The sequence below is a fragment of the Equus caballus genome, chromosome 3 (genome assembly GCF_041296265.1).
Source record: "Equus caballus isolate H_3958 breed thoroughbred chromosome 3, TB-T2T, whole genome shotgun sequence".
Classification (NCBI taxonomy): Eukaryota; Metazoa; Chordata; class Mammalia; order Perissodactyla; family Equidae; genus Equus; species Equus caballus.
In genome coordinates this window covers 92070561-92097896 of record NC_091686.1, presented here as the reverse complement: position 1 = coordinate 92097896, position 27336 = coordinate 92070561, and the positions used below count along the sequence as shown (strand labels likewise).

The following is a 27336-nucleotide window of genomic DNA, read 5'->3' as shown; positions in this document are numbered from 1 at the left end:
TGGACCCATGGAGATTTGAGGAGAGTGGTGTGCCTCAAGAGCATGGAAACTCCCTGTCTTTTCCCACACACCTCGCTCTATGTACTTTTCATCTGGCTGTTCATCTTTATCCTTTATAATAGCCGTTATAATAAACTAGTAAACATAAGTGACTGTTTCACTGAGTTCTGTGAGCCACTCCAGCAAGTTAATCAAACCCAAGGGGGGTTGTGGAAACCTCTGATTTATAGCCAGTTGGTGAGAAGCACAGGTGACAACCTGGACTTGTGATTGGCATCTGAAGTGGGGCAGTCTGTGGGACTAAGCCCTTAACCTGTGGGATCTGACACTATCTCCAGGTAAATAGTGTCAGAATTGAGTTAATTGCTTGTGATATTGAAAAAACACACAGCAGCATTATCTTTGGTCCAAAAAATACTTCTCCAAGTATAATTACAACCCATTCACTAACGATTCCTCAATCTACAAATCTAGTCAAACTCTTTTCCTCTCCTCCAGTTACCTTTGGATCAACAGTTCCAAAAACCAGTGCACTAGTTGGGGTCCTGGCAAAAAACAGAACTGCCACCCTTCTCTCCCCACGCCCCACTCTGCTAATGTTCTTCCAGGGTTCTCTCTTCAAATCTATTGTCTCTTTCCTTTCTATGCTCATATTCTTGTCTATCTTCATAACTTCAGCTCTTTATAGCATTGACCCAAATCATCATTTCTCTCCAAGTTTTTTCTCCTGAACTCCAGACCTCTTGTTTTGTTTATTGGACAGCTCCATCTGATGTCCTACCAGCACCTCAAACTTAACGTATTCAAATTATACTTAATTGACCACTCCTGCCCGCCTATTTTCCAATGTCAGTAAAAGCATCATAGACATACAGTTTCCCTAGTTCAGCTATCAGGGAATTTTGGCAACTTTCTCCAATCTGTCTACTTATCTGCATTTCCTTGGCCATTAGACAAGGTGAAGAGCAGGCTTTCCTCATCTCTTGCCTAGATTACATAGTCAACTCACAGTTCCTCAAACATTATTTACTCTCATGTATAATGCCTCTTCTCATGCTACTTCTTAGGAATATAATACTCTCCCGCTACTCTTCTTGACAAAATCCTGTTTATTTGTCAAGACTCAATACAAAACCACCTCCTTTGTGAAGCCTTAACATTTATGATCCATATGATCTTTTATTCTAGAATAGTTAGCATCTCTTGGTTTGGGAGAAATGAGTTAATACATTAGGGAGACGAAAGACAGCTGTGTTGAAATATGCTTTGGGGAGTAAGATTTTGAATAATTGTTGTTAGCAATTTGAAACTAAAGGTATGTGAATGGTTTAGTATTCATGTTGACATTGTAGCTTTAAGCAGTTGATTGGCCATGATCAAACTTACTAATGCCTATAATGGGTACAAATGATGTAAGGTGTTCTAGTGACACACTAAGAAGTCACAGCATCACCTTGATAGAATGTCTGCCAAAATATTTAGCCTAAATCCAATTCTGAGGGAACAATCAGACAAGTCCAAACTGAGGAACATGCTGTAATACAGCTGTCCTGCATTCTTTAACACAGTGTCATTAAAGACACTTCCCCATTCCCAAAAGGCTAGAAAACTGTTACAGATGAAAAGTGACCAAAGAGATATGACAGCCAAATGTGTGATCCTTGATTGGGAAAGAGCAACTCTAATAGATGTTATTGGGACAATTGGAGAAATTTGAGTGTGGATTGAACATTAGGTAATGATATTCTCTCAGTGTTGAATTTCCTTCATGTGAAAACTATCTTGTCCCAAATAGTTATGTATATAGGGGAGTACTCTTGACGTTAGGAGGTATATAAGCTGGAGAATTTAGAGATGAAGTGTCATGATGTGTACAACTAATCCTCAAATTGTTGAGCAAGAAGTTGGCTGTGCATATAATGTATACTTTTATACAGACACACATGGAGAGAGAGAGAGAAAGAGAAAGGAGGGAAGGGAGGAAGGAAGGGAAGAAGGAAGGAAGGAAGAAAAATGTGGCAAAATGTTGGATCTAGATAAAGGGTATACAGTGGTCATGGAAGTATTCTTGCAACTTTTTGGTAATCTTGAAAATTTACAATATAAAAAATTGGGGATTAAAAGACATTAGTTTTCTTGTCTTTTTTGAGGGGGTAGAGGGGACCTCAGATAAGCAAGTATGCTTGAAGATAGCAGAGACCATCTTGGGTTAGTGGAGATGCAGCCTTTTATGTAAGTGTATTCTTCACATGACGTTTTCTACCTCCTATATTTGTGACATCAGGAAAGAGCAGAGTTCCTCAAGAGCATCTACAGACTTCTAGGTTGGTTTGTACTTTTTCATGGGGTTGACAGGCTACTGGCCATCTATTGATCAAGAAGTCCTCAGTAGCAGGGACCATGGAGATCTGAGAAGTGTGGCCTGGGGGTGTCTGGAACCCATGCCTATGTGTCTTAATGGTGCGGTGTTGAGAAGAATCCATTAAGATGGCCCAGCTGCTTGACTTGAAGATAAATAGAAAAGTGTGTTTTCACATAGCAATCCCAAATTATAAACACATGTGGATTTACAAAGGCATGAATAGGTGTATTTTAGCCCCTGAGTTGAGATGTGGTTACAAAGAATTCAGGGGTGAAGGTGTTAAAACAAAGTAGTTGAAAATCATTTCCTGGCAAGAATGCAAAGACCCTGGATCTAGGTCTGCGTTTCTTCTGTAACGATTGCTGACATATGAAGCCGTGTGGTGACTGCCTGCAGATGCTTGCATTCTTTTTTAGGTGTTAGTGATACTGTTAGCTATTGCCAGAAAGAAAGACCTCAAATTTAGGTCTTGGCATACCAAAGGCTTTTAAGAACGCTGCCCTTGAGTCTGCCAGTTCGTCAGTATTGCACAATCAAGCCACTTCCTGAAACTTGATTTAATGTCATTAGAGATCATGCTAACAAAATTGTTTCATCTCAGAAACATTAGACTTTGTGCAAGAGGCACAAATATATGAAATCCTTGCTTACAATAGGAATTTGGGGATTAAGCTTTTTCTTGCCCAAATTTTAATTGTAACGGCCGTTTGTGTGTGTTGTGTGTGTGTGTGTGTGTTCACGTTTGAAGTATAATTGGAAATAGATGATATTTGGGGATTCTGCCCTCGGATGCTAAACCTTCCTAGAGCAGTCATGAAATATTTGCTTGATCTTGCGTGTGAATCCACGAGGATAAAAGTGATCTGAGAAAAAGAGCATCTTACAGCTGGAAGGGCATCTTGGATATATTCATTTTACAGATGAGGACATGTGGGTCCATAAAGGGAATTATTTGCTCAAGATCACACAAATAGTGAAAGCTGACATGACCTCCAGGCCCAGGCCACCCTTCTCCTTGGTTGTGGCACTCTCAAGTGTTCCCAGTTGAAACTGGAACATGTGTAAATGACAGATTATTTTACCGCTTGTAAGAAAGAAGGGGAAGCAAAAGACTTAATTTTTTAGTTCATCTCTTTTTTTTCTTCCTTTTGGTCAATACCTTCAAAATATCTTTCCAACTTCTGTGAAAGGGCTCATTTCAGGGAATGGCTCTTTGCCTAATGGATGCTGGAAATTTGACTCTAGCTGAAGTTCAGTAGGATACAGCAGGAATGTAACTGGTAGAATTATCCTACCGTTTAGTTCTTCTAACCCGCTCAAAAACTTATTCTTTAGAAAAAGGATGTATTTTTCTTTAATCAAAAGAGAAGTTTTCAAATATGCTTAGAGCTGAGCTTCCTGAAATGGATAAAAAATGTAAGTTTCCGTAAACTCTGGATTTTAGGAAGCTTTCAAAAAGTATCTGCTTTATTTTATGAAACTGATACCAGAACAGTTGATGTTTCATTGTTTGAGGGAGGTCACAGTAGGGGAAATGATGAAAAGGCAATAGAGATTTACGCATTACGAGAAGATTAAAAATATTGGACAAAAGGTAGACATAAGAAACTGTTGAAAACTGGGTAGCAGGAGTGAAAAGCCTTTATGCAAACTTCATAATTTTAGGAAGATGACAATGCAATAAATTTGAATCCCAGGTGTTTTGGGTGTCTACCTGCCAAGGAGTGGTTTCCTACAAATCCTAACTGGAGATTAGCTCTTGTATGCCTCAGTTCACCCTTATCAATGTTTTATAATTTAGGTTTATATTCTACAACTTCCTTTAGAATTTCTAGAGCACTCACCTTGCCTTCAACAGTTTATCTTATGGGCCTCCCCAGAAAAAGCTGGTCCAAGTTTTATCCTCTGCCTCTGTTTTGCTTCCAGTTAAAGTTGTCGTTTTAGGCCGGGAAGGAGGCAGAGCAGGCAGAGAGAGAGGCCAGGGGTGTAAGTTTCCATGATAATAACCATCACCTGTTAGATCCCCACCATGTACCAGGTGCAGCGCTAGATTATCCTTAATCTTTACAATTGCCATGCAATGTAGTTATTGCTGTACCTTTGCTAGATTTCAAGAAACAAAGGTACAAAGAGGTAAGTTACCAGCTTTTTCATAAATAAGAGGCAGAGTTGAAATTTGGACCTTGGTTAGTCTAACACCAGAATCTGTGCCTTTTGCCCTGTGATACATTATCTCCATTAGGCTTTACGATACATCACTGAAGCTCAACACACCCAAACATCTGGAGACATCACCCTCTAAGAATGTCTCATATGTTTTTAGAAGACAACTTTCACCTCTCTCATTTCAGATCTATTAATTTCACCAAATCGGAGCAGTGGCCTATTTTAAAAGGCGCTTTAAATGTAGTATTTCTGCTATCACCCCTATAAAATCAATCTCCATGTGGAGACACCTTAAGCACCATGGTCAATGAAGCATGAGTTCAACAACCAGTAATAATAGGAGAACATTAGAAATCTTGACTGGAGTCTTTCAAAAAAAAGGTCATAGAATAGTGCCATTCATAACCATGCAGCAAAAGTTCTTAAAATGCCCTTCTCTCTCTCTCTCTCTCTTTTCTTTACACACACACATCACATCTCACTCTTGCCAGCTTGCCTCAAATCTCTCCCCACTCCCAAATACCTAAAATCTTCCAGACTCACACTGTGCTAGCTCCCGGGAGTCTTTCTTGCTTTTTACTCCTTCCTCTGCTATGACTAACCCTCAGCCTTTTCTAGTTCAAATCAATCCAGCTAGACTCAGCTCCTTTCAATTCCCGCTTCACTCATGATTCTGATTCTGGACAACAAAGACTCAGGAAGAGGCAGACACAGAATTCTCCTTCCTAGGCAGGGGAGGAGGAGAGACTTGGAATACTCTCACCCAGTATATTTTTCCTGCCACATTCTGCTCTTTGTGGTAGTCGCATGGTACGATCAGAGGTCTCTGGAGGTGGTCTTGCTCTTCTTTGGGGACAAGTAGAAACTGGTAGCTGAGCAATTTTCTGTGTGAAGGAGGTACATTTCACTCAGGGAAATGAATAGACCCTGTGAAGAATCTCAGCCAAAATTGAATTTAATGACATACTTTCTTTTATCCTCATCTCTGGCACAGTGGGGAAACCTCAGTTGTGTTCCCACACCACACACACAAGGAATGCTCAATTTGCTGCTCTGGAGTTTGGTGCCAAAGTGGAGCCGAAGTAGCGATGGTGGTTAGCATTTTCGTAGGTTTAGACATAAAAAAGCACAGACTGTAGGGAAAAACAACAAAACACATGAGGTCTTTGCTACGCTCAATCCCGCATTCAGTTGAATGGTGGAATATGAACCTAGGGGGTGCTTTGTTTATCTTATCCCTCCCAAGTCAATATGGATTGTGTGCTGCTAGTTGTAACAGCTTCCATAGGTAGCTTCTAAAAGCACAGATTGTCTCATGTCCCTTATCTTCTCAAATAACTTTATGTGGCTGCCCACTGCTTATGGAATAAAATCCAAACATCTCAGAAAGGCATTAAAGGCTTTCCCTGAGCTAAGGTGGCATTCTAGATTTATCTCCCAGTACATATATCACTCCTAGGAACCAAGACTATGGCTAATTTATGACCTAAACCTAAAGACTTGACCACATCGTGAACACAAAGATAAAAGTGTGTCTGTTGGTGAGAGCCATTCTCCACAGTGAGTTGGACCTGGTGAAGGGGAATTCTGATGCCCACTGTAGCAGGTTGGCTCTTGGTTATTCACCAGTGTGCTTGGATCAGACCAACGAGTTAATCCTCTTGCACATCTTTTTTGAGTACTTAGCAAGACTCAATAGGAGTTTTTTGTCTTTCCCACTCATCCTGTGTTTATCATCTGCCTTCTGATTTTCTTATTTGGTAAGTTATTAATTGCTGTGTAAGAAATTACCCCAAAACTTAGCGGCTTAAAACCACATTTATTGGGGCCAGCCTGTGGCGCAGTGGTTAAGTGCACATGTTCTGCTTCGGTGGCCCGGGGTTCGCCGGTTCCGATCTCTGGTGTGGACATGGCACTGCCATGACAAGCCATGCATCCCACATATAAAGTAGAGGAAGATGGGCACGGATGTTAGCTCAGGGCCAGCCTTCCTCAGCAAAAAGAGGAGGATTGGTAGCAGTTAGCTCAGGGCTAATCTTCCTCAAAACAAAAACAAAAACAAAAAAAAGAAAGACGGATTTTGGGGCCGCCCGGTGGCACAGCAGTTATGTGTGCACATTCCACTTTGGTGGCCTGGGGTTCCCGGATCGAATCCCGGGTGCAGACATGGCACTGTGCGGCAGCCATGCTGTGGTAGGCGTTCTACATATAAAGTGGAGGAAGATGGACATGGATGTTAGCTCAGGGCCAGCCTTCCTCAGCAAAAAGAGGAGGATTAGCAGCAGTTAGCTCAGGGCTGATCTTCCTCAAAAACAAACAAACAAACAAACAGAAAACCCAAACAACGTTTATTATCTCATTGTTCCTGTGGGTCAAGCATGGCTTAACTGGGTTCCTGGTTCAGAGTCTCTCACAAGGCTGCAATGAAGGTATTGGCCAGTGTCATTTTCAAGACTTGACTAAGGAAAGATCTACTTCTAAGTTCACTCATCTGGTATTGGCAAGATTCAATTCCTTTTAGGACGTTGGCCAAAGCCATCCTCAGTTCCTTGCCATGTGGGCCTGTCTACATAGAACAGCTCACAATGTGACAGCTTGCTTCATCAGAGTGAGGAAGAAAGAAGAGCCAGAAAGAGAGAGAACAAACAAGATGGAAGTCACAGTCCTTTATAACCTAATCTTGAAAGTGACATTTCATCATTTCTGCCATATTCTGTTGATTAAAAGCAAGTCACTAGATCCAGCCCACACGCAAGGGGAAGAGATTACACAAGGACCTGAATACAGCAGGATGGGATCACTGGACTGGGAGCTATTCAGAAGCTGCCTACCACAGTGAATGAAATGGTTATGTTAATCTATTGAGAAATCAGGGCATCGATTTCTTATTTTCCTGCAAATGTGTCCCTTATAGTTACAGGATTTTTCTTGGACCACCTCTTGTGCATGACATTTAAGATCTGTTTCCCAGTTTTCTTCTGCACAGTTGCACTAAAAAGAGATGGTATATTTTCTCTTGCTTCCCAAGTGAAAATCTACTTGACTCAATACATAATTCCTGCCTTTCACAGGATCGCCTTTTAGGAGACAAATATACAAATAAGATCTAATAAAGGTAGACTGTGAAATGTTAATCAAATATAATATACAAGGCAGAATAAGGAAGAAATTTCTATTTGAGATTAAGGATCTTGGAAAATGTGGGATCTGAACTAGGTATCTACAAATAGTAAAGACCATTGGAGTTTGGGAAAGGGACATTCTAGCCTCAGGGGCTGGAATGAGAAAGGCTCTGAGTCACTAGAACCTGAGTCTCATCTGGGAGTGGCTAGTATTTGCATATGGCTGGAGCTGGAGCCCCAGAGTCCCTGAGAGAAATCAATGCTGTGGAAAGTGGACCAGGAATAGTAAGTTGAGGCCAGAAATGCCATCTGGAGGTCTTTGGACTCATTTTGTATGCAGTAAGGGCCATTGAAAACAAAGGAATCTTGTGTTCCAGATAACTCTGGTGGCTGTGTGGAAAGATTATGGGATGAGACCAGCAACAAATGTCAATTAAGAGACAAGCAGTTGAAATGAGAACGATGGACACCTAAACCTTGGCAGAAGCAGTGGGAATAGAGATGAGGAGACAGGATTTGTGTTTCTATGTTTTTTACTGAATATAATATATCATCAATGATAAGACACACCATTTTTAAAACTATAATATTTTAAAAAGCTGTCAATTAAATTATGACACAATAATAAGATACCGGCAATGGAAAGATGCATCTTTATTTCAGAGGTAAAAAACCCAAAATTGTACATCTTAGAATTGATGAAATATGATAAATAATCTTAGGAAGATGACATCTGCATGTTAGACTTGAGCAACTTGGAGGATAGTGATGCCGTTAATAGGAATCATGGGAACAGTTGATGAGAAATGGGTTCCAAGAGAAAAGATGAATTCTCTTTTGGACATATTGAGTTGGCTATCTCTAAGGGATATTCATGTGCAGATGTCTGGCAGACAATTGGAAATGCTGGTTTCAAACTCATGGAAAAAGTTATTAAAAATTGGACTAGGTTAATGAATGGATTATTTTTGAAGTTAAATCCTTATGCTTAAGTATATATGAAGACAAATTATTTCTTTGTCTAAAACCACAAGCTTTGAAGCTTTTCACCCCCAAATTGTAGTCTTATCTTTGGAGTGTTTGATCCATATCAGCCAAGACGTGGGGGAGGAGGAAGGGTGATAAAAGGAGCTTGAGACTACAGGAGGAATCATTAGCAACTGCACTTAGATAGGAAAGTCATGACAGATAGTGACTTAGGAAGATCTTCATGTAATGGACAATTCGTTGAGATATAATAGCCGCCCTATCTCATACCCTCTAGCCTCTCTTCTGCTCCTTGATCCCTCACACTTAGTACTAGGCACGTGTGTTAGTTTACTAGGGCTGCCATGCCAAACTACCACAAACTGGGTGGCTTAAAGGACAGAAATTTATTTTCTTACAATTCTGGAGTCTGAGATCAAGATGTGGCAGGGTTGGTTTCTTCTGAGGCCTCTTTCCTTGACTTGCAGATGGCCATCTTCCCTCAGTGTCTTCCATGGTCTTCCCTCTGTGTGCGTGTCTGTGTCCTAATCTCCTTTTCTTAGGACACCGATCATGTTGGATTAGAGCCCACTCTGAAGACCCCATTTAACATGACCACCTGTTTTAAAGACCCTCTCTCCATATACAGTCACATTTCTGAGTTACTGGGCGTTCTGACTTCAACATATGAATTGCAGGGAGAGGGCACAATTCAGCCCATAACAGTGGGCAAGCCAGCCAAGCACTGAAATTCTTATTCACATGTGTTATGAATGCCTAGACTTGCTAGCTGAAGTCTAATATCCTCCTCATGCACCACAGATTATTTTTCCAAGCTTGTTTCCATAATTATTTTGTGTCTCTGCAGAGGTGGAAGGTTATATATAGCAGTGCTGTAAAACTTTTTTCTAGGTTTTTTTTTTCTCTTCCTGTCCCTGAAAAAAAATGCCATTCTTTGAAGAAAGAAACCACTTGTTCTCCCTTATCTTTCATTGAACAGCGTTTAGCAGAGTTTGTGACATTACATCAGTTCCTCACTTTTTTCCCTTAGGAACAGACCTTCAATTAGGAACTGTGAGGAAAGAATATATAATAGCAGGAAATACATATTTCAGCCTAAGTCTTAATGCTTTTTTTCATAGTCATAGCTTACCTAACGAATAAATTTCTGTGGAACTAATTTTTAGCATCTACTCCATACCCAGGGCTGTAGGAATTCTCTTGTTTGACAACAGAAAAAAAGTTCACCAGATATCTGAAAGCATTGTATGACAGAGTGAGATCATGCTAGGCTGAAACAGAACTTCTCTTAAAATGTATCTTAATCTGAGATTGTTTTTGTAGGAAGTTTGTGTTGGCAAGCATTTCAAAAGAACTTGCTAGACACCTCTCTTGTAATTAGCTGGCTTCCTGCTGGAATCTTAGGTCTCCCCTCATCTCAATGGCTGCAAAAAGTAGTTTCTCTTTTTTTTTATTCTCTCCGCAATTAAAATACTGTCTTTGGGAGTAAATTGTTTGATATTTAATTTATCTTTTCTAAAATTTAACTTTATTCAAAGATTTAATTTGACTTGAATATTTTCCCTATTAAAGAAAAAAAAGATGATTGATATGATGTTATGAGAACGGTACTTCACCTCAGTGATTTTCCTTCCCCAGATCCACTACACTAGTCTAACCATGAGAAGAATATCAGAGAAACCCAAATTGAGGTACAAAATACCTGACCAGTACGCCTCAAAACTGTCAAGGTCATCAAAAACAAGAGGGGTCTGAGAAACAAGGAAAAGTTCAGAGGAAGCTAAGGAGATATGCTGTCTAAATATAAAGTGATATCCTGGATGGGATCCTGGAACAAAAAAAGTGCATTAGAGAAAAACTAATGAAATCCAAATAAAACATGGAGTTTAGTTAATCGTGGCATACCAATGTTTGTTCAATAGTTGTGATCAATGTACCATAATGGTATAAAATGTAGGGTGTGAGTTGTACTGGACCTCCCTGTAATATCTTTGAAATTTTCTGTAAATCTAAAATCTATTCTGAAATGAAAAGTTTGCTAAAGAAAATAGAATGTTTGAAGGTAATAAAACAGAACATAATGCAGGGAAACTATAAAATAGGCAAAGAAATACAGAAGTTATTAATAAATATTAAATGTCAGCCTACCATTTGATGGATTGGTATCAATAAATGACAGGATACCAGTGAGTCAGTCGGCGTATCAGTCTAATAAACTTTTACAAATGATGAATTGGTTGTAAAGACTATGTTTTATAGCGTTTGAAATTTCCAAGCGGTAAATCCACACATGAGGTTTCTGCTCACGTATTTCAGGATCCCCGTTTTTAGAATCTGCACAAAGAAATATTTCATGTCCTTTAGGGAGGTTTAATAAAAAACAACAGGTGGGAAATGGGTTTTTCAGTAGCATGAACGGCCATAACCATAAATACTAGTACCTCAGAATTATACCAGCAAAGGATTGTAAACACATTAATCACCCAACAGTGCAGAAATTCCATTCTCAGATGTCATCTCAATTTCAAGCACAAAGATTAAATGCCTCCATTTAAATTCAAAACACTGAATGGATATGATGATCCTTTATTTTCATGGGGATTCATGGAGTGAGCTAGCCAGTTTCCTCATTTGTAAAATGAGCTTGATAAATCTCATCCCAGTACTGTTGGATTAAATGAGATGACATATGTAAAATACCTAATATGGTAGATGGTACATGGTATGCTTTCAACAGTTTGTAGCTGTGCTTATTACTGATTATGTTCATGATTATTATGGTAGCTTTAGAATTGCAGAACTAGAAGCTATTTAGAGATTTATTTTTGAAACCCCATTGTTTTACACACAAGGAAACTGAGACTCAGAAGACAGTGACTTACCTGGGGTGATACAACTACTTTGTTCCAGAGTTGGGACTTGAACTCTTGTCCCTCTTTTGGGACACCTACTAGGTGCCTATTTCCAGATCCAGATTTGCTGAGACGATTGGGTGCCTACTAGACACTAGCCGCTGTCACAAAGCTGTCCTGCAGACTTGCACTGGGGCAACTGTACCTCCTGGGGATTCTGTTCCTCTTCTTCAGAGGGAGCAGAATTCTCCGCCTCCCTCCCCAATAGGTGTGGCCATCACGCTCTCTTCCAGTTAGTTCCCTTTCACTGCATCAGCATTTCAGGCTGTTGCAGCCTGCCCTTGGGCAGAGCAGGGTTTACTGTGCTGACTGTTTGGGGGATGGGAATGTAAGGGAATGTTTCAGCTGCTCTGTTGGGGCTGACTGTTGGAGCACACAAGGAGAGATGCCCCAGCTTTCTCCCAGTGTGGGCATGCTGGAGTTTAAGGCGGAATGTGAGGACTTGTGGGGGTAAGTACAATCCGTTAAGAGAAAATACATGTTTATGGGTGTCCATACGGGAAGGAAGGAAGCTATTTAGAGTTTAACACTTGATTAAAAGAAAAAAAAAACTTCCTTTTTATACGCTTATGTCGTATGGTTAAAATAATATCAAAATTACTTTCCTATGGAGTTCACCTTGTCCCCTGATATTTCTACCACCTGTTGCTTTTAATTAAGCCTTTTGAATTCTCTAAGGAAACCATTGTTTTTTCTTTTGAGGTATGTCATGGAAGACATATAGACACATTAATTTAGCCAAAAGAAAGAGAATCTTCAAGAATTGTATGAATTAAAAGCAACTCTGCTCCATCTGAAAGGTTTATTCCACCGGTCCTCTGTTCCTCAGCAGCACGTGGGGTCATGACGTAAATGTGACTGCATGCATCTGAGCTGCTGTTTCACCTGAGTCCCCCTCATATTGTGCTCTCATTTCCACCCCCTCCCTCCCTTTGCTTTCTAAAAATCTCTGTTTCTTAAAATGAGGAAGGAAAGAATTGAGGAGAAAATTGGGGAGGGAATGAGGAGGCAGTGAGTCTGGGTTCAAGGGCTGCATCTCCCAGCCCAGCCCACTGAGCCCTTGTCCTTCAAAGTCAGTATTTACTGCAGGCTGGGGAAGGAATGGAGGTTCTTTCTGGGCGATTCTCTAATAAAGTCCTGTCAGACCTGTCTGAATGCTGAAGACTTCATGGCCCTGGTTATCGAGGGGAAGGAAATTTTCCTTAGTCAAATTTATGAGGCTGGGTTGAAAACCAAGCTGAAGCAGAGCCTAGCGAATCCCCACAGAAAAATGATTCATCTTCGTAGAGTTGGAAAATCTATTTTTATCACCTTTATTCAGCCAGCTCCTCATTTTTATTCCCTCACCGAACGACTGCTATTTCCTTCGTGGTGCTGAATAAACCAAATGTCTTGGGAGTCTGAAACTTCACTTCGGGTTGTTCCCTGCGTGGCTGATTCAGCAGCCCCCAGGAGAAGGGGATTGTTCTGCACTGCGTGGGTGGGTACTGTGCAAGGTGAAGGTCGGAGCGAAGGGAGGCTGCACACGTCAGCAGCCTGCCTTTTATCCAGGAACTCTGCCTGGGAGTACGTGCCACTCTGCTCTCCTGCCTTTTGTGTGAGTGTGAGAAGGTGACTGGGTGACCTGTAACTCTTCTAGCCTAGAAGACCTTTCCAAGGGCGGGAAGAAGGGGCAAGAATACACCACTCTCCCTATGGCTTGCCATTTTGACTGTTTAGCAAGGCATGGAAAAGTAACCAATACATCTCCTCAATCTAATAATAGAGCAGAGAGGGACTTCCAGACCCCATTTTATTAGTTTCCCTCTTTCTCTTGAGGTCTCTATCTGTGCCATTCCAGGCTGCTGCATATTCTCACTGGCTCTTGCTAGAGTCCCATGTAATTCTGAGAGAAGTGGTGATTGTTTTGTATGAGGAATTTTAAAAGATAAAGACAAGGAAAAAGAACAGTTCTTACTGAATGGCCCTGTCTAATGGATTCTGCATGCTCACTGTTGCAAATGGCAGCTAGGAAAGCAACAGGAATGTTGACTCTATAGAAATAGCATCCATGGTGGTTGGGGGTATTTTCAGCATCTGGTATATAATAGGCACTCGATATATATTTTATTGAACGAATGGCCAGGAAGCCATTCCTCATAGCCCTCAATTAGCCTTCTTCACAGCTATCCTTCAGGGGGCAGTGTGTGTAGTGATTAGGAGCTGGTGTTCTGGAGTCAGATGGTCCAAGTCCACATCCTGGATTTACAACTTCTCAGCTGTGTGCTCTTTGGCAGGTTGCTCAATCATCTGAGGCCTCTGTTCCCTTGTCTGTAAAATGGCAATAATATAGTAACTACCTTATATGGTTTTCATGAAGGTTAAATTAGCCGATATAGGTAAAGAGCTTAGAATTTCTCCTGTAATGTGGTTCAAGATGTGAAGAGAGGAAAAGCAGCAGCAGGAGGAGGAGGAGGAGGAGGAAGAGAAGGAAGAGGATTGTTTATTGGGATGGATTTGGGAACTTTTGAGATTTTGATCCTGTCTTTTGAGTTCAGTAATTCCCCTAAACCATGATTTCAGTGATTTACAAGCTCTTCTTTGTTCAGTACAAGGAATAACATGAGAATAAAAGAATAAAATGGAATTTAAGAAATAAGCGGGTTGCTTCTAATCTCTCAACAAATAGTTATTGTGCTCCTACTCCATGCCAGGTACTAAACTAACATTGGACATTCACTGTTGAAGTAGTCATAGTCATAACTTTAATGGATGCTACGGTCTAGACTCTGTTGGGCACCATGAATTCATTGGCTCAGTGAACACCGCTGCTCTGTTTCTTTTTCTTTGTTAAAAAGGTGTGTCGAGTAGACCTAAAAGGATGGTGCTTTGAAACTTAGTTCTCAGTAATGAGTGAGGGGTGAGGAGTAGAGAGAGTTGTGTGGGTATGGAGTGGCGTACAAAACCCAACTCTACTACAGTATAAAGGCAGTGAAAGATATGTAGGCATGGCCATTGGATTGACCTATGAAACTGGAGGAAGTCCAAAGCAGTGATGTGTATAATCAGCCTCCGAAACGTAAAGGAGCACAGGTAAGTATTAAAAAAATGAGAGAACCAAAGCTTTTGTTATAATGATGTGAAGAAAGACCCATTAGAACCTAAGAGTCCTAAAGCCCAGCTTTGAGAGTGTGGACTGAAGAAGGCTGGATTTCTCTGAGGTCCTCCTCTCCTGTCAGCTCCTGGTATGCCATGGCAGGTGGGCTTCTGTTTGGCCCTTTTCAGGGCCTGGAGTCTCACGTCTCTTGGAAATACGAGGCTGATCTGATCTCCATCTGGTTTTGCCAGTCTGTAGAACATTCTGAGATTTTAATTTGGTATATCTTTTTTTTTGACTTTGGAGAACGTCAACAGTGATCTCTACCTGCCCTTTATACCATTCACTCACCTTTGCCAATCTGTTTATGTGGCAGTTTTATCTTTAGATGTCTTATAGCCCAGAACTGGTAAGTCACCAGTGTGAACTGTGAATGGGATAATTAATAATTTTTTATTCTACTTTCATCCTGGTGGCTGGATTAATTCTTGGAGTCTCTGTTTTCTGTAAGCAGTCATTTCTTCCACAACCCCTATCTGTGAAGAAATTGAGCTTGTGAAATGACTGGGGCATGTTTTGCATGGCCCTTCTGTTTGATTGCCATGTAAGCTTTGGCAGGGATTTCCACAAGCATTCTGTGGGTGGTGCTGGAGAAAGACTTCGGTAAACAGCCTCCTGGCTGTTGTTGGCCGGGTCCCTGCAAATATCATGAAAGATCCAACTTGAAAAGTCACTGAGGATTCCCTCCCCTTCCTAGAGCTGATCCTAGGGCAGACATCTGAAAACCTGACCTCAGCCGTATTGTGAGATGAGCGGTGGTCAGGAATTGGTCTGTGCTTGCAGGCTTCTTCTTGGCTGCTCTGTGCAAGAGTGGAGTTCTGACCACATCAGATTTCCTCGCCTCTTATTACACATCCTGGGATTTTCACCTGGCCCTGACTCTGCTGGAGTATTTTTGGATAGACTCTCAGTTCATCTTCCTCATTTCTGTTTCAACTTTTCACTCCCAGAATAACTAACCAGACTTGGAAGTTCCCAATTTATTGAGTTCATCCAGGCTACTGCTGCTACATTTTGCTTTTAGGAATATGGACAAACTTAGGAAATTCTTGGATATATATGAATATATATATCTATATGGGTGTATATAGATATGTATATATTTGTATTCTATGGATATAGATATGTGTGTGTGTGTGTGTATATATATATATATGGTTGGTTTGTTTTTTGTGAAGAAGGTTGGCCCTGAGCTAACATCTGTTGTCAATCTTCCTCTTTTTGATTGAGGAAGATTGTCACTGAGCTAACGTCTGTGCCTATCTTCCCCTATTTTATGTGGGATGCTGCTGCAGCTTAGCTTGATGAGTGGTGGTAGGTCTGTGCCTGAGGATGTGAACCTGCGAACTCTGGGCCACCGAAGCAGAGCACGCGAATTTAACCGCTATGCCGTGGGGCCAGCCCCTGTTTGGTTTTTTTTCCTGAGAAGGTACTAGAGGTAGGAGGTTTCTGCTCTCAAACTATTCAACCAAAGCACTTGAAGATTAAAACATTTAATTATATGAATTTAGCAGTAAAAATTTGTAGGAAGAAAAAAATACCTAAGAGAAAAATTGATTTAGGTAGACTTGTAAAAAAAGGAAAAAAAGAAAGAAAGGAAAACTGATTGGTCAGCAACTGAGTATCTGTTTGTTTCCTGGCTTTTATTTATTTTTTGTTTTTGCCCTTAAAAAGCCCATGTGCCTATTTTCTGAGGTTGACCTATTTTCCTTGTTTCTATCTTTTTCCATTCCCATAAAACAAATATTTGTAAGGTTTATTGCCACATTGATATTTCAGGTGTATCCAGAAATCATCCTATCACAGTAGCTTGCATTCTATTATACTGTCAGCAAGCCTGATCTAGGTATTGTCTGAAGCCAGAGGACAGTCTCACTTCAGTGCAGGTATTAACAGTAAGAGAGAAAAACTTCCTATAGGCTGCTTATACTAATTAACTCCAATGCATTGAAAATAAGAACTAAACAAATTATAAAATATTCCTCACATTATTGCTAAAGAATTAATCTGTTTCGATGCTGGCAAAACTGATTACAAGTTATAATGGTCAAGGAATCAGTTGACTTTCAAGAAATAAGTAACTGGCCTATCTTTGGTACCACCAGCATGTTTTTTGGTAAATAATATGTTGGTTTGATAAAAGCTCATTGCATAAAATTTGTGATTTGTGGGGAAGAAAGTAACACATGGCGCTGTGTCTGGGAGACACAGATATTAATTCTATGGGTGGAGTCAGCACTTCCTTCTCCAGCGAGGAGTATTTGAGCCTAAGACAACTGGTGTCCTTCAAGGCGCAGAATTCCAACTTGGCTAAAGATATATAACTTTTACTATAAATATACATATTATATATTTTATGATTTTTAATAGAAATATGTTAACCTACGTTTATAGATTTAAACATAAGAACAAAAACATATGAAATAGATTTGAGTGTAGTATTAGGGACATCTTTGAGATACTGCATAGAAAATGATTTGTCCTTAAAAGAACTTGTATTTAAGAAAATTGGATTTTCCATCAAATTTACTCAAACACGACAACAGGCCAGATTTAATATATATGACAATTAAACTTTAGGTCCATTTTGTCCCCAGATGAAGCTTTCTTCTTTTCTTTGAGCACAGGGATGAAGGCTAGCATACCGTCCAGTAGACTGAAATGTGTCCCTGTGCTCATTCTGTCTGCATTCTGAACACAGTTAATTGGACAGCATGTGAAGGAATGTTGTCACCATCTTAGTTTTTCTGTGCAGGTCTCAGCTCCCCTGTCAGGTTCTGAGCCCAAGAGCAGTGCTATACTCTGGAGTCCTGACGTCTTGGCCAGATTTCTGATAAAAAATAAAAAAAAAAAACAGAGGCGTGTCTGTGTCATACTTTTATCAAGAGCATGTGGTGTGTATTTATTTTGTGATAGGTTTTTATCACTCGGTAGAAAGATGTTACTGTATCTTAAATGAATGATCACTCATCCCATCATTTCTCAGATCCAAGTTGTTTTTTCAGCATGGGTGACAGATTTAGGGGGCATGTCAAGACTGCCATGGAAATATTCCTTCTCCAGATGTTTACCTCTGGATTTTTATCTGAAATGCAACGTTTTCACCCATGGGCATGCTTTCCTGCAGCCAGTAACACGATGAACTCTAGGCCTGGTATTTCTGACTCCCCACCCTTGCCCCGCAAGCCTCCTCAGCTCCAAACCCATGATTATGCTGGATACTTTCTGTGTTATGCTTTGGCTTGTAATGGGCTAGCTGAAAGATACACTGCTATTAAAGAAATCTATCATCCTTTTGAGAACAAATAGAGCTGTTGAAAGAGTTTAAGAACATAGTGACTCCTTGAAAGACTGTCAACATTCTTGAACCCTTTGACTAAAAGTGAGTTTTCTTCTGGGTGTGTGTATATACTGAAACTTATAAAAAAGAACCTCAGTAGCAGGATATTTGAAGCTTTTGTGTCCTTAACCTTGCAATGTTTTTCTTGGCAGGACTTGAAGGAAACTTAGCTGTCATCTATTTTCTGCTCCTGTTGAGGGGAGCGTTTGGATTGGGAGACTCTGGGGTGGCAGGGAGAAGCCAGCAGAGGAGAGAAAGCCCAGGAGCTGCTGGGTGCTGAGTTCTTACCTAGTTATTCCATTGCATTCACCCTGCTCCCCAAGGCTGAGTCTGTCTTTGTATCTTTTCTCATGTGTCTCCACTACTGTGGGGCTCGAACAGTGGAGCCTACCCTGGACCACACACATCTCCTTTTGCTACCAGGTTTGTCTCTGGACACTGGATCAGCCCTACTGCCCTTAGGATGGTTATGCTTCCTAGGGAGCCTCATCTATCTGTGCTGGAGCAGCTGATGAGGACTACGCAAACTTTGCTGTCATGGGTTTAGCCTTGTGGGACTCCCCAACTTGCCTAAGTTATCTCTTGGGTCCTTGATCCAAACTCAAGTTGCCAGGTAACAAAGAGACAGTAATTTGAATTGGTCTTTCTTCCCTCTTCTGTCTTTCTTGTTTCCATCCTGAAAACAACTCCTCTGAACTGCCAAATGCCTGCAGGGACTTCAGCATCATAGCACAGGTTATTTTACTCCTTTGTATAACCTGAGAGTTACTGCCGATACAAAGGTGAAACAGATTTTATTCATCATCCTGAATTGCAGTGTGATGAGAGTTGGAATGCTAAGTCCAACTTAGAGATATTTTTAGCAAAATGAAATATTTTGATGCATATCTCTCACCTGAAATTTTTCCCAGATTTACTATTTCTAGCTTCTCAGCAACTTCACAAAGGGGTATTGTATTTGAATCGGAAGAGAAAAATATATTTATTTCCTGCCCTTGATGTTTAGTGAAATTGATAAAAAGCATCAAGGCTCTTTGAGTTCTGGATCTCCCACACACACACACAAAAAAACCAACAAAAACAAAAACAAAACACATTATGTAAGAAAGAACTTGAGTGGTTTTTTCCTGTTTGTCAATGTGAAGGGAGAGTTACTGTGGAAAATAAGGGGCAATCAGCAGCAGCAATGGAAAACAAAGAGCTTTGCTAAGAAAATCATAGCAAGAGGTATTGGGCAGCTACCATGTCTTCTGGCACTAAACTTAACATTGACCTTGACTGATGGCTTTGACTTTCCCTCCCTGGGATAGTTCAAAGGCTCCTTTAGTCATGTACATTCCTGAAAAGAGACTGCTGCAACTTGAGTTGTAGGGTGTTAGAGCTACGTTGTGTTTTGTTAAATGGCTATTTAATCAATAAATGAGTGAGTGATAGTCTCTTATGGTTGATCAGAAAGTATTCATTAAAAAAAGCTGTGGGTTTGACTTCTCAAAAAGTTACATAAACACAGAGCTTACGTACTTAAGCAGTTAGAAGACAAAATAATGCATTCAGTCAAGAACATCCATTTCATTTCCTATTTATTTGCCATTTTAATTTTTTTGGCCATAGATTAGAGGACCCAACTGTTATGTTGGCTCAATTGGCCAACATAAAGTATTAACCATGGGCTGAATGCTTTATAAAAAATAAGAAATTATCCCTGCTTGGCTTACCTATCTATTCCTTCACCAAGGTTTCCCAGGCTGTCATTAGATTTCTAAGCTGACATTTGGTGATATATTATTTTCAGTGCCTAGAAGCCTATGTTCTATGTAGAGCAGGAAGAAGCCCTCGCCTATCTCTATTTTTTAAGGTAAACACCGTCTCCCAGGGATTTTTTATGTTGTTCTCTTACACTTGTCTGTCCATGGAGTGAAATCAATATGTTGATTGTTTTTATTTCTCAGCTTTCTTCATGCTTACTCCCCTTCAACCCTTTCACCATACCCTTTCCTTGCCTGATTTACTGTTCCACTTAGCATGGCATTCCAGGCAATGAATGGATTGCTTCCCCTGTGATAGATTATGGCACTAAAGTAGTAGTGAACTTTAGTATAATTGGAGCAAAAATTGCTGTCCTGGGTCAGCCCCATTCTTCTCTAGTCAACTCCATGTTCTGTTAGCCACAGAAAAGCCAAGAGTTTCCCCTCCCCCCATCCAGAGGAATTCCTTAAGGTCTTCACTATATTTATATCTCCCTGTCAGCTTAGGTCTTTAATACTGGAAGAGTCAAAGATTTGCAAATGGAATTTTTCTTTGCACTTTCTCCTTCCTAGTATTCTTTCTTCATTTTATTTTATTGAGGTATAATTGACATACAACATTATATTCATTTCAGATAGCCAATATAATGATTTGATATTTGTATAGATTGTGAAATGATCCCCACAATTAGTTAAAATCCGTCAGCATACATAGTTACAAAATTTTTTTCTTAGAAGCACTTTTAAGATCTACTCTCTTAGCAACTTTCAAATATGCAATACAGTATTATTAACTATAGTCACCATGCTGCACGTTATATCTGTGTGACTTATTTATCTTATAACAGGAAGTTTGTACCTTTTGACTACCGTCGCTCATTGTGCCCACTCCTCAACCCCCACTTCTGGCAACCACCAATCCTATTATTCTTGAATACGTTAACTACAGAGGCCCAGATACATCTCCTGGCTTAGCCACTTCCAAGCTAGGTGACCTTGGGCCAGTTATTTAACCTTAATGTAAGCTTCAGCTTTCTCACTATTGTGAGGATTAAGTGAGCGAATGCAGGTAAAACTGTATGTTTCTGTGGTGTGTGATACGTGCTCAGAAAAAGGGAGTGATGGTAATGGTGCTGATGCCAGTGGTAATGTCACTCACATCCTTCCTGAAACCACTATTTCCTTATCTGTAAATGGCATAATGATAGTACCTAACTCGTTGATTTTGTTAGGAATAAAGTTATATGGATCAATTTAGTGTTTCGTCTGGCATCTTATAAGCTCTCAGGTGAATGGTGGTGGAGACTCCTGCAATGGTGTCGATTCATTATCCTTTGCCTGTTTATCTCTACTCTTCGTTTAAGGCTTGCACTTTAAGCCATAAACCTATCTATGAGGCCCTAAAACTAAACTAATCAAGTCACTGTGAGCAAGTCTCTTGCTCTTTCCGTCTCTATTCCTTGTTGTAAAAGGTGTTGAACTAAACGCTCGGAATACTCTCCAGCTTTAAAGTATTTTAGCAATGATCACTTCACCACTCAACTCAGTTTTGAAAACACCTGTTAATGAGAAACTCCTACAAAGAATTTCTTTGCCCTCTGCCACCAAAGACCTTACTAAGTTAGTCTCTTTAGTCTCTTAGTAAATTTTCTCTTATTTAAAAAATTGGGCTGTCTTGTTTATATGATTAATGACTCCATCAACTGGCCCTGTCTAAAAGTGTAGCCGATCAGTCTCTCATTCCCCAAAGCCATTCTTATTTCTCGTGGTTATATTCTACAAACCCTTGGCCGGTTTCACCAAAAATTAAATCCTGATGCCTTCCAGATACACTCCATATCTAGGAACAGTATTCAATTTTGTCTCTTTGCCAGTGGCTGCTCTCACTTTGCTCTACTCTCCAAATCCCCATCCATTTCTTTCCCTTTGGAGAATAGGCATGAAAAACTGGTTTCCAGACAGTCTCATCACCCTGGAGGCAGGAAGACTAAGTATGCAGCGTGGGTTCAGGCCGAGAACACTGGACTGGAAGCCCAAAGACCTGGGTTGCAATCAGACTTGGCCCCCAGAGCTGAGGGGCTTTGGACAGTACACTTACTGTTGCTGTGGTCCTTCGTTTTCCCATCTGTCAGGTGAAAGATAGGACAGAATGATTCCTAAGACCTTTACCTGTGAAGACTTATGGTCCCTGTCCCTTCCCATTTTGTCCCATACTGAGTTTTTTTTTGGGGGGTGGGGGGGGCTTATTTATTTATTTATTTTTATTGAGGTATAACTGAGATACAACATTATATTTAGTTTCAGGTGTCCAACGTAATGATTTGATATTTGTATAGATTACAAAATGCTCACCACAATAAGTCTGGTTAACAGTACAGTATTATTAACTATAGTCGCCAATCTGTACATTACATCCTCAGGGCTTATATATTTTATAACTGGAAGTTTATACCTTTTGACTCCCTTCACTCATTTCGTCCAACCCCACTCCCCACCTCTGGCAACCACCAATCTGTTCTCTGTATCTATGAGCTTTTTTTTAAAATTCCACATATAAGTGAGATCATATGATATTTGTCTCTCTCTGACATTTCACTTAGCATAATACCCTGAAGCTCCACCCATATTGTCACAAATGGCAAGATTTCACTCTTTTTTATGGCTGAATAATATTCCATTGTGTATATATACCACATTTCCTTTATCCATTTATCCACTAGTGAACACTTAGGTTGTTTCCATGTCTTGGCTATTGTAAATAATGCTGCAGTGAACACAGGGGTGCATATATCTTTTTGAGTTAGTGTTTTCATTTTCTTGAAGTAAATACCCAGAAGTGGGATTACTGGATCATATGGTAGTTCTACTTTTAATTTTTTTGAACAACCTCCATACTGTGTTCTATAGTGGTCGCACCAATTTACATTCCCATCAACAGTGCACAAGCGATCTCTTTTCTCCACATACTCAGCAACACTTGTTATTTCTTGTCTTTGTGATAATAGCCATTCTAACAGGTGTGAAATGGTATTGATTTGCATTTCCCTAATGAGTAGTGATGTTAAGCATCTTTTCCATCCTAGCAATATTAACTACCACTTATTTAGTACCTACAATATGTCAGACATTATTCCAATAAGTTAGCATTAATTGAGTGCTCATTGTACGCTAATAAGCCCCGCAGTACATAGTTGTATATTCTAGTTGTGAGTGCCTCTGGTTGTGCTATGTGAGATGCTGCCTTAGCATGGCCTGATGAGCAGTGCCATGTCCGTGCCCAGGATCTGAACTGGCGAAACCCTGGGCCACTGAAGCAGGGCATGAGAACCTAACCACTCGGCCATGGGGCTGGTCCCAGTTATGGTATATTTTAAAAAGAAGGACACTTTTGTTTTTGTTTTTGATTTTTGTAAGTATGTAAGATAGGGGCTTTTAAGCGGTGAGATTTTTTTTAAACATGTCAGAGGCCTGATTTACTTGAAGAGACAGGTACGAATCACTTTGTAATCAACACATTATTTATTTTCAAATAGATTCTTTTTATTTGGTAAGATTTTATAGTTTAATCTAGTTCCTGTCTCATTTGTCTTAGATTCCAAATAATGCTATCTGAATTAATAAAATGTCACCATGTACCCAAATTGTAAGAGATGGCAGGCTTCTCCCCCAGCATCCTTAATGCAGCTATAATGACTTATGTCCTCTGTTCTTCACTCTGCTGTTTAAAAACCTGTTTCCTGTTTACAGGAAGGTGAGACTCAAAACTTGATATTGATTCTAATTGCGTAATTTTTATTGTATGTCTGATGTAGTGGGTGCTCAGTTAATTTCTGTTGACTGAATCGATGAGGAAAAATAATTTGATATCCTCATCTCATTTTACTCTCCTAGGCATTAAAAAAATGAGTCTTCCACTTTCGAAATGATGTGGAGTAAAGGGCTCAAGGCCATCCCATCTCACCATCTCTGGGTGCATCGAGTTGGAATCAATCACATATCACTTGGCCTGAAATTCTAACTAAGAGTTGACAGAAAATGGGCAAGAATTGTTACTTTTTATTGTTTGTGTAAATATTAAATGCCATGGCAACAAAAAACTAACAGCCAGATAAAGAACAGAAACATATGGAAAAGTGAAAGACAATTTTGAAAAAGAGGATATTTAAAAGAAATTCTTCATTTGGCTTACCTTAATATGAATATATTGCTAACATAATTTATTCTGTTCCTGAGGAAAAATAAAGATATTGCTGGGGGAAAATACAAAAGCTTTAACCATGGAAAATATCAGTATAACCAAAGGACCTTATTTAATTTCTATAATTGGGGTACAAGCTTGACTGTGAGTTTCCTGGCAGCCACAACAAAAAGGAAAACATGATTAATTATAAAGGTTTTTGCTTCCATGAGACATAGTTGTATTAACTTATTTTGAGAAAGGAGGTTATTCTTAACATCTGCGTTTAAAAGAAATTCCTTTTATAAGTCTTACTGTGGGAGACTAACTCTGATTCTAAAAACTCAGAGTGTTTCTTCTATCTTTCTACCTCTGTGATAGGAAATTGACACCATTTGAGATGAGAAGTAAATTTTTAAAGTCATTGTCAGGTTAGTTGTACAATTAGATAAGAATACAGCTGACCTATAGGGGGAAATATGTGTCTTTCATCCATCCAGCACTGTCTACAGGGTTCATGAGACTAGTTGAGCTTCCATAATCATGGATATTTATAACAACTGTACCTTGTATTGCCAAGCTCACCAGAGACCATGCAATACAGCACTCGATCCTTGAAATTTCCTCAAAGAGTTGCCTGGGACAAAGTAACCCTAGTAACCTCTACTTTTCTTTATGCAGCTGAATCATGAAATTAAAAGTTGCCCTTATGAAATCAAAATGGTCACTGCTGAGAGTCTTCCAGAGACGTCTATTTTGCCCGCGTTGGGCAGTAGGAGATACAAAAGTGAGGTGAGATTAGAGTGCTCATGTAGAGCAGGGGTCAGCAAACTAGGGCCTGGGGGCCAAAACCAGCCTGCTGCCCTTTTCTTGTGGCCTGCAAACTAAGAATGGTTTTTACGTCTTAAAATGTTGAAAAAAATTTAAAGAAGAATGTTTTGTAACACATGAAAATTAAGTGAAATTAGAATTTCAGTGTCTGTAAATAAAGTTATGTTGGAATACAGTCGTGCTCATTCATTTTTAGGTGTCTAGATCTTCACATAATATCTCTGGCTACATATGGCCCACAAAGCCTAAAATCATGTATCTTTAAGAGAAAAGTTTGCTGACTCCTGTTAAATCAGAGAGAATACTTTCTCTGTGTTCATGAGCTGTGTGAAGAGTCTGTCAAAAGAAGAGCTGTCCTCCCTAAGGGGCAGGGACCTCTATCCATGTGGCTTATCCCTTATATCCTCATGTACCAATCTTTAAAACGTGGCAACTGCTAAGCCTGCCTTAGGATCCACTTGAGAGGAAGAAAGTTCCAGAAGGCTGGAATTGTGAGTGCAAGGCCCAATGTGTTTATAAATACTATCACCTTGCTCTTGAAGCCGTTCCTTACCATCTCTTGTTCTCTTGGAATCAGTGCCTTTTCCTTGTTCCTTGCTGCTTGTTCTCCTAGGCTGCTTCTCACTAATCTGTAAAAAGTATAACCATGAATATTTTAGAATTTTGTGCCACAAAATATTCAATTTACTCTACTTCTATCTCCCCTAGACACTCAGCCTCTTCTCTATTTTTCCCGTTCCTTTTGTCAGGAGCTTGGAAAATAGCTTTTCTAAATATTTTTCTAAGTATTTTCTAAATATTTGGTTAGATCTATGTGGCTTTTAGACTCAGTTTCAACAGTTTACCCTCTTGGATTCAGGGGCTGGGGGCCAGCCTTACCATTTTCCACTCATTTTGCTCTAACAAATATTTATTGAATACCAAATGTGGAAGGATGAAAAAACAAAACAGAGAAGGTCTCTGACCTAAGTGGGTTCTCAAGCTCTCTAAGGGCAGGCCGGATCCAGCCTGGGCCTGGTGAACACTGTGGCGAGGTGGTTGGCTTTGCTGGTTTCTAAGCTCAGTTTCAGTAAAGTCTATTCAGTTGATGAATAGCTCCAATCCTTATAAAGCTCCCATTTTCCAAGAGCAAAAGTTTCCTTTTTGAGAACCACTAAGGATTTAAATCGACTCTTCCATTCTCATCTGTAAGGAAATAGGATTCTTTTGCTTCCTCTTATATATGACAGACCTTCCACAATTTCTCTTTGTATCAGTTATCTACTGTTGCAGTTAAGCTATGTAACAAACAATCTCAAAACCTCAGGGATGGAAAACAAGTGTCTAATTGCTCACACATCTGGGATGATGAGCCTTGTGGGTCTGCTGAGGTTGGTGGGGCTCTCTCATATGTTAGGGGGGTGACCTGGCTGTCAGCCAAGGTGACAGGGGTGATCCTGTGCTGCTCCACTTGTCTTTCTCGCTCCAGGTGGCTATCCTAAGCATGTTCTCCTGCTACCCAATTCCTTCCCCTATTACCTCTGAGACTTAGTTCCTGGACTACTCACCCTTATGTCAGAATTTTTCTGAAAATGTGTACCCAGACCTGGACAACTCTTTTCCAGATGTGGTTTGACCAGTTACAAATTCAGGGGAACCATTATTTCTTATCCTCTGGACACATCGCTTCTATTAATTGTTAATTTGGGCCCATATGGCATTAACTTATTAGCAGATGAATTGCACAGTTGGCCCTCATCTCATGTCAGGCTTGAGAAAAACAAAACCTCTCAGATCTTTTTCCATATATACTGCTGCCAAGTCTCATCCATCCTGTTGAACAAAATCTTTGTCTTTAATCTCTAGTCCTTGAACTGTGTCAATTGGGTTTCATAAAGGGTCTTTGAAATATGTATTGAGTTAACAAAGTTCATTCATTCATTTGATACATATTTATGGTGTGCCTATTAGGTGCCAGGCACTGTGCAGGGAACAAGATATTGACATAGTCCTTGCTTTTATGGATTTGTGCTCTAATTGCAGCAGGGTAGGATGGATGCTAAAGACTTAGCAGTCAGGATTGAAAGGCATTATCAACTCTGTAGCATCTTTTTTGCTGTGGAAGCCTCTTCATTCTACTTGAGAATTCCTGTAGTTGATTAAGATTCCAGTCACTGCCGTTTGATTGATATTTTGGTGAGATGTTGACACATCTGCTTGAAAAAGGCATGAATAGTTAGCGGATGTGGAAACTGTTCACAAATTTCAAAGAGCAGGTTTCTGTTAGCATTATAAACTTGATAGACATCACACTCATGACGCCATTGACTTAGCAAGAGTTTCCCACTGTTTTCGTGGAAAGCTCAAACATCTTGCCCTTGTGCGGCTTAGTGGGCATAATGTGTGCAGGATTTTAGGCAAGGGAGCATGTTGTGAATGCTTAAGCCCATCTCAGCAAAGCTTTCTGTCACTCGTACTGCCTGGCATGCCTGTGCCAGTGCCAGTTCAGTGCCTTCCGTTGGGTCTGGGCCTCCAGCTAGCAGTGTACTTGGTCTTGCCCCCACCCCGAAGCTGATATG

At 40.1% G+C, this 27336-nt stretch overlaps 1 protein-coding gene across 22 annotated transcripts in view; it reads left to right on the top strand.

The window, feature by feature from the left end:
• LIMCH1 (LIM and calponin homology domains 1) overlaps positions 1 to 27336 on the top strand; it is a 314999-nt gene that overhangs the window by 146522 nt on the left and 141141 nt on the right. For 7 of the 22 annotated variants that reach the window (XM_070263889.1, XM_070263884.1, XM_070263883.1 and 4 more), the window contains exon 1: positions 11781 to 11999. The exons of 14 other annotated variants lie outside the window; for them this stretch is intronic. The gene's annotated coding sequence lies outside the window, so the exon portion shown is untranslated. Of the gene's footprint in view, positions 1 to 11701; positions 12000 to 27336 lie in introns of those variants that run through there. One more of the 22 variants, XM_070263891.1, reaches the window with a different exon arrangement.